Source organism: Leuciscus leuciscus, assembly GCF_965113295.1.
Source record: "Leuciscus leuciscus genome assembly, chromosome: 10".
NCBI lineage: Eukaryota > Metazoa > Chordata > Actinopteri > Cypriniformes > Leuciscidae > Leuciscus > Leuciscus leuciscus.
This window is the reverse complement of record NC_138734.1, coordinates 40,404,834-40,413,371: the sequence shown is the minus strand read 5'-3', so window position 1 is coordinate 40,413,371 and position 8,538 is coordinate 40,404,834. Positions and strand designations below refer to the sequence as shown.

Below are 8,538 nucleotides of genomic sequence, written 5' to 3'. Positions count from 1 at the left end.
TAAGCTCTCCTAAAATATCAAATGCCTTCTCTCTCATATAAATCACTGGAATGTCTGATTCAGTTATAATTTTGAGGAAATTTATAATTTTTATAATCAAGAGGAAAAATGTTTCCCTATGGTGGTGGGAAGTCCAGAGGTAAAAGCAGTAAATGATATAGAGTAAGTTTACTTTGAAATGCCTTTAAGGGTCTTCTGAGAAGAATAACAGTCATTAGTGGTGCTAAAGTGGAAAAGGCAAAAATAACAGTTGCTTTTATTATATGGCCATTGGAATCTGCTGAGGAAAAAATTCAGCTCTTCACTTAAAAAAAAAATAGGCTAACTGTCAAAGTCGTGCAAAGATTCAACACAGCCACACAATATCTCATGTCTCCAGCATTGACAGATCCAGAAAGAGAGTGCTGGAAAAAGTCTGACAGTTTTTGAACACGAAAACACACCGAAAATTGTGCATGCCGTGTTGTTTCATTAAACACACATATTTCATTCTTGAAAAGAAATCACAGAGCTGTCACAAGATTAATGGAGATTTTTAACATTTCACTTTTTATTGCCCAATATTTCTCATCTGAGGACTGGAAGATGCTGTCTAGACGGCAGACCAAACCTGTCGTCAATTAAAAATGCACAAGTCCTCCATGACTCACATGGGAAAGTTGAGAGGAAGACATTGATTTCTCTTGACTCTCTTGCATAATTTCATGCCCCATCAAGCACATCATACAACTTTCATGAACAATGGAGACTAGAGAATATGGTATTGTTGTGCTCTTAGTCATCATTATTACAGTAATGGCCTGTCTTAAATTCTTTGAACGGTGATCCAACCGTCACCCTATATGAAAGTTAGTTGACATGTAATTGCAAAGTTATTTATAGTTAAAGGGTTAGTTCACCCAAAAATGAAAATTCTGTCAATAATTACTCACCCTCATGTTGTTCCAACCCCGTAAGACCGTTTTGCGCACAAAAAGTATTCTCGTCGCTTTATAAACTTAAGATTGAGCCACTGTAGTCACTTGGACTATATTAACGATCTCTTGAATAACTTTTCTGGGCCAGCAAGTTATAGTGTCTTAGAAGCCTATGGAGGAGTGATCCAGCTCTCAGATTTTATCAAAAATATCTTAATTTGTGTTCCAAAGGGTTTGAACAATGTAAGAAAAAATGAAGTGGACGTCGAAGATCTCAAAAATGAAGTTTATTACAGCATAGCAGTGGCAAGGTACACAAAGCACCTTGGATTCAGCGGAGTCATACAGAATGAATCTCATCCTCTCAGCTCAAACATTTATCCTCTATTTCGTTTGTCTTCCCCCTCTACATGTAAATGAAGCTCTGTTTTTAAGTGTAATTTAAGAATAACAGATTCGTCTTCCCTCTCAACATGAGGCTGAAACTCTGTCTTAAATGTAAATTGAGGATCTTTCCTCTGTGCCCACATCTTTGATGTTCTGTGAAATCAGAACAGCAAAAGGTTAAGGTGATAAGATCTATCTGTAGTGGTCACATCTTTGATCTTCTGTTAAAATAGAACGGGTTAAATTTTAAGGTGACAAGCTATTTGAAGTCCCTGTAATCAAGATGGTTATTGGTTGCCCTCTGTGATACTATTTACATATTACTGAGATTGGATGTAATTGTCTCTATATGATAATTAAGCTCTTTTAAGTGAAGGAACATTTTGATATATATATATAGGAGTGGAAGTTGTTGGGAACAGACCATAATTTCTTATAGACCCCCCTTTGATGCTCTTGGCCCAAAGTAGCATCACAACCACTCTCTTTTCGTAGATAACACCTCCCGAACCTGGTGGGCAGGTGCCCCAGTGGCGGCGTAGCCCTGTCTTAGGTTGTTCCCATCTATGGCCATCAGAGAATCTTACCCGTCTTCGGGATCTACGCCTCCTGCACACTGAGTTATGGCTCTACTTCACTTGAGCAAAGTTATCATAGTTTGTGATAATGAAATGTATTTTTTTGTAATTTTTTTTTTTTATACGAGGTAACCAAGAACCATCATATCCACTTGGAACATTCAATATTGATCATGGAATTATCTATAATCTTACGTTTCAGCATGGAACACATACAGCATAACATAATGCACTGACCGATAATAAGAAAGATACATACACATACAGCCGTTTTAAAGGTTACATTCCAAATTAAACTAGAATAGGCCATATCTCCATCATGCATTTGTTTTGCAAAAATCTTGTCTTTCTTCAAGGCCTTGTTGGGCTCTCACAGTGGTGTTCACATCAGTGATGTTAGCATATTGATTAGTTTTGATAACTCAAATAATCAACAATCAATTGACAATATAGTGTGTGTGTGTGTGTGTGTGTGTGTGTGTGTGTGTGTGTGTGTGTGTGTGTGTGTGTGTGTGTGTGTGTGTGTGTGTGTGTGTGTGTGTGTCATTTTGTGTCCATTTTCTCAGTGTGGACATCCTTTATCCACTTGTTTTCCCTCTATGTTGAAAAACTGCTGTCCATAGTCTCTGAAATGGTTTGTTTCTGAAATCTCCTCTTGTTTCACTTCTCATTGTCCATTTTTTTTTTTTCACTTGGAGCGCAAGTCCTTCTAGAAGAAGCAGTCACTGGTGTTGTTCAAGTCTGTGCCTCTTCATCAGTTCCTTCCATCCCATGGTGGGTCTCAGGGTTTCTAGGTCTTTTAGGCCTGGAGTTCTGGATCTTGCAGGTCTGGAAATCTCTATTCTTTTCTTTTTCTTGAGAAAATCCCCCTGGCTCCACTTCCTTCTCGTCCTTCAAACGACCAGATCACCTTTCTCCAGGAGGTTACAAATTTCAGGCAAACATCTCGATGCTTATATCTGAAACTATAATCAAAAGAAGAGGTTGCCCCCCTTTCCCCCACAAGCATCTTTTCACATTCAAACATCAAAGTCACAGAAGTTTCATCTCAAAACATGTTAAAAATTATTTCTAAACATAATGTATTTAAAACATTTATTATACATTACCACTACATATCAATGCTAATAAAACATGTTTCATAAATCATAAAGAATCACCCCCCTTTTGATAGTAAACCTTTTTCTACAATGTGTTACTATCATAAAACTAATTCTAATTTGCATCAGCATTTGCTTGTGACTGAGCTACAGTCATGTTGCTGGTGCAGTGATATGTTTGACAAGGTGTGAATGACTTCTTTATTTCCTTCCAACAGTGCCAACTGTGTTTCTAAATTGCCTATTTTCTTAAGCAAACCACTATAGCCCATCTTTCTTTTGTGTGAAAAGTGACACTGTCTTGCCTTGTGTCCCATCTTTCCACAAGCAAAACAAACAACTTCCTGATCTTCCTTTCTTTTCTCCAAACAGTGCCTTGCAATGTGACCATCCTTTCCACATGCATGACAGACAAAGTTTTGAAGAGGTCTCTCACTGTCTTGACAATGTCTAGCAATGTGACCAGCTTTTCCACATGCATAGCAAAGAATAACACCTTCTGAATTTATTCTTGCAAATCTCCTTGGTCTATGATGGAAACCATTAGACAATGTAGAACATTCTCTCTCGCCAAAGGCAGCAACTGGATGTCTAGATTTGGCAGCTTTCATTTGACTATTTGCATTAGCATTATTGTTGTAAAACTGTGTCATTTTAGCAATAATGTCATTATATTCAGAGAGTGGTGTAACTAGCATTGTCACAGCAGACCGGGTGAGTGGGTCACATTTGTTAATCAAGGCAGACTTGAAACTGACATCATTCTTAGTAATGTCAGGATTGCCACTGAAAGTCTTAAATGTCTCCAATAATCGTTCTGAGAATGCTGCTGGGTGTTCCCCTTTTCTCATTTGCATCTCAGATATCCTATCCCAATTAACTGACATCACACCTAGGACATCCAGCAGTGCCTGTTTCCTCTCTGACTTAGTAGCAGTTCTGTTCTTCACTTTCTGAGTTAATGCTCCAGACAAAGTCTCAGGCAAACACATTCTTAGCAATACGCATGCATCACCATCTGTTAAATTGTAAACTTCAGCATATTCCTCCAAGTTTTTCAGAAAATCTAATGCATCTTGTTTGGCAGGATCAAATTTACCAATATTCTTGATCACAGTTTCTAGTTCAGTTGGATTAAATCCTCGGACTATGGTAGAAGTCATTGGTTCTTCCCTTCCTTCACTAGCATGCATAGTCGTAGTAGCATGGACTGGTGCCATGGGAAATCTGACTCTACAGTCAGAGTATTGGCTATTTAATGACTGAGAAACTTTTTCCAAACCCTCAGTCCTGTCTTCCTGTAAATCTGGCATTTCTGGAACTGGGTTACACAATGTGACACCTAACAATGTCTTACTAGGGTTTTTCTCAGTTGTGCCATTCTTTATCATAAACTGACAAGCCGCCTTCGCCTCCTCCAAATTGTTGGACAATGTTTCCACAGATGATTTAAGCATACTATTGTTAGTTCTAAGAAGTACAATCTCATTCTGCATCTTTACCTTTTCTTCTTTCCATATCGTTTCACTAGCAAGGTAATTTTTTGTAGAAATTACCCCAACACTGAGTCGCTCATTTTCAGCCTCTAACTCATCTACTCTCCTCCTAGTTACTTTGTATGAAGCAAAAAGTGCTTGAAGCGCATTAGCAATTTTCCCATTTTTGTTCTTAGGCATTTTGGGATCATTTTCAAACTTAGAGATAGCCCACTTGTACGGTTTATCAACAATATTCTCTATTCCGTCAAACATTCCCTGAGAACCGTGTTTAGCGATGTATTTAACAATAATTTCTTCCATTTTCAAAAGTCTTATCAAGCTTTAAAATATCTCGTGATCTAATAGTTATTCACAAAGTCTGATTTAAATGACTACACGTTATCTAGTTCCTTTAAGATATCTGTTAGTCTAATTATTCACAGCTCCAGTACTTCGGACACAAATGATCAAAATAGCCACACTACCTGAGGCTTCTAAACTTAACCACAACCACAATCCATTGGTCCTTAAATTTCGTTAAGCAAAACAGTTAAGAAATGCAACACTGTCACAGTACGTCGGACAAAACCACACTATGTCTGGTTTTATGTTATATTCTTAAAACAACTTGGCCACAGTACGTCAGGCTTAAACAATATCAAAAAAAATTAACACTGTCACAGTACGTCGGACACAACCACACTACGTAATGTGTTACTATCATAAAACTAATTCTAATTTGCATCAGCATTTGCTTGTGACTGAGCTACAGTCATGTTGCTGGTGCAGTGATATGTTTGACAAGGTGTGAATGACTTCTTTATTTCCTTCCAACAGTGCCAACTGTGTTTCTAAATTGCCTATTTTCTTAAGCAAACCACTATAGCCCATCTTTCTTTTGTGTGAAAAGTGACACTGTCTTGCCTTGTGTCCCATCTTTCCACAAGCAAAACAAACAACTTCCTGATCTTCCTTTCTTTTCTCCAAACAGTGCCTTGCAATGTGACCATCCTTTCCACATGCATGACAGACAAAGTTTTGAAGAGGTCTCTCACTGTCTTGACAATGTCTAGCAATGTGACCAGCTTTTCCACATGCATAGCAAAGAATAACACCTTCTGAATTTATTCTTGCAAATCTCCTTGGTCTATGATGGAAACCATTAGACAATGTAGAACATTCTCTCTCGCCAAAGGCAGCAACTGGATGTCTAGATTTGGCAGCTTTCATTTGACTATTTGCATTAGCATTATTGTTGTAAAACTGTGTCATTTTAGCAATAATGTCATTATATTCAGAGAGTGGTGTAACTAGCATTGTCACAGCAGACCGGGTGAGTGGGTCACATTTGTTAATCAAGGCAGACTTGAAACTGACATCATTCTTAGTAATGTCAGGATTGCCACTGAAAGTCTTAAATGTCTCCAATAATCGTTCTGAGAATGCTGCTGGGTGTTCCCCTTTTCTCATTTGCATCTCAGATATCCTATCCCAATTAACTGACATCACACCTAGGACATCCAGCAGTGCCTGTTTCCTCTCTGACTTAGTAGCAGTTCTGTTCTTCACTTTCTGAGTTAATGCTCCAGACAAAGTCTCAGGCAAACACATTCTTAGCAATACGCATGCATCACCATCTGTTAAATTGTAAACTTCAGCATATTCCTCCAAGTTTTTCAGAAAATCTAATGCATCTTGTTTGGCAGGATCAAATTTACCAATATTCTTGATCACAGTTTCTAGTTCAGTTGGATTAAATCCTCGGACTATGGTAGAAGTCATTGGTTCTTCCCTTCCTTCACTAGCATGCATAGTCGTAGTAGCATGGACTGGTGCCATGGGAAATCTGACTCTACAGTCAGAGTATTGGCTATTTAATGACTGAGAAACTTTTTCCAAACCCTCAGTCCTGTCTTCCTGTAAATCTGGCATTTCTGGAACTGGGTTACACAATGTGACACCTAACAATGTCTTACTAGGGTTTTTCTCAGTTGTGCCATTCTTTATCATAAACTGACAAGCCGCCTTCGCCTCCTCCAAATTGTTGGACAATGTTTCCACAGATGATTTAAGCATACTATTGTTAGTTCTAAGAAGTACAATCTCATTCTGCATCTTTACCTTTTCTTCTTTCCATATCGTTTCACTAGCAAGGTAATTTTTTGTAGAAATTACCCCAACACTGAGTCGCTCATTTTCAGCCTCTAACTCATCTACTCTCCTCCTAGTTACTTTGTATGAAGCAAAAAGTGCTTGAAGCGCATTAGCAATTTTCCCATTTTTGTTCTTAGGCATTTTGGGATCATTTTCAAACTTAGAGATAGCCCACTTGTACGGTTTATCAACAATATTCTCTATTCCGTCAAACATTCCCTGAGAACCGTGTTTAGCGATGTATTTAACAATAATTTCTTCCATTTTCAAAAGTCTTATCAAGCTTTAAAATATCTCGTGATCTAATAGTTATTCACAAAGTCTGATTTAAATGACTACACGTTATCTAGTTCCTTTAAGATATCTGTTAGTCTAATTATTCACAGCTCCAGTACTTCGGACACAAATGATCAAAATAGCCACACTACCTGAGGCTTCTAAACTTAACCACAACCACAATCCATTGGTCCTTAAATTTCGTTAAGCAAAACAGTTAAGAAATGCAACACTGTCACAGTACGTCGGACAAAACCACACTATGTCTGGTTTTATGTTATATTCTTAAAACAACTTGGCCACAGTACGTCAGGCTTAAACAATATCAAAAAAAATTAACACTGTCACAGTACGTCGGACACAACCACACTACGTCGGGTTTTTATGTTATTTTCTTAAAACAGCTTGCTTATCAGTACTTCGGGTTCAAACTATATTTATGAATTTTAAAACAATGCCACAGTACATCGGGCAAAACCACACTGCTTCGGGTTCTTTGTTTTAAACTTCACAAAGTCACGGCACATCAGACTCACTAGTCTAGCCTATGCTATAACACACAATAGTTGTGAAATAATTCTGTGACCACACTGCGTCGGGTCTATTCAATTACTTTAGAATTTCCTCAGAATTATTACAACTTCACAATCGGTTTCAAGTACATTAGAAACATACACATTTGTTTCAGTTACTTTAGAAACAACCCATTTGAAATAACTCTGTCACCACACTACTTTCGGGTTTATTCAATTACTTTAGAATCTTAACAGAATTATAAGAGACCAACACCAAATTTCAGTTACTTTAGAAACTTTACACTTAAGCACTTTGTTTCAATTACTTTAGAAACAACAATTCCAATACAAGTCTGCTACCACACTGCTCCGGGCTTATTCAGTTACGTTAGAATCTTTAACAAAAATGTACGCAATAGGCTTAAAACTCCTCCTGCTAATACTGAATGAACCAAATTCGATCTCTTCTGTCCTTAATTTTTCTTTTCTAGATTTTTTTTAAACCGAGGAATTCCTTGACAAAAACAGCATAAATGAAAGAAAACAGCTTTTTCTTACCTTTTCCCTTTTTTTGTTGGAAATCCGTCGATTCCTGGGTCTGGCTCGCCAATGTAAGAAAAAATGAAGTGGACGTCGAAGATCTCAAAAATGAAGTTTATTACAGCATAGCAGTGGCAAGGTACACAAAGCACCTTGGATTCAGCGGAGTCATACAGAATGAATCTCATCCTCTCAGCTCAAACATTTATCCTCTATTTCGTTTGTCTTCCCCCTCTACATGTAAATGAAGCTCTGTTTTTAAGTGTAATTTAAGAATAACAGATTCGTCTTCCCTCTCAACATGAGGCTGAAACTCTGTCTTAAATGTAAATTGAGGATCTTTCCTCTGTGCCCACATCTTTGATGTTCTGTGAAATCAGAACAGCAAAAGGTTAAGGTGATAAGATCTATCTGTAGTGGTCACATCTTTGATCTTCTGTTAAAATAGAACGGGTTAAATTTTAAGGTGACAAGCTATTTGAAGTCCCTGTAATCAAGATGGTTATTGGTTGCCCTCTGTGATACTATTTACATATTACTGAGATTGGATGTAATTGTCTCTATATGATAATTAAGCTCTTTTAAGTGAAGGA

At 37.6% G+C, this 8,538-nt stretch overlaps 1 long non-coding RNA gene across 1 annotated transcript; it reads right to left on the bottom strand.

The window, feature by feature from the left end:
* Positions 1 to 1,191: 1,191 nt before the first annotated feature.
* LOC309508106 lies at positions 1,192 to 7,588 on the bottom strand. The gene is made up of 2 exons (XR_014209379.1): positions 7,124 to 7,588; positions 1,192 to 5,134 (listed from the first exon to the last, which is right to left on the bottom strand). It is a non-coding gene; the product is annotated as an uncharacterized lncRNA (long non-coding RNA).
* Positions 7,589 to 8,538: the final 950 nt, after the last annotated feature.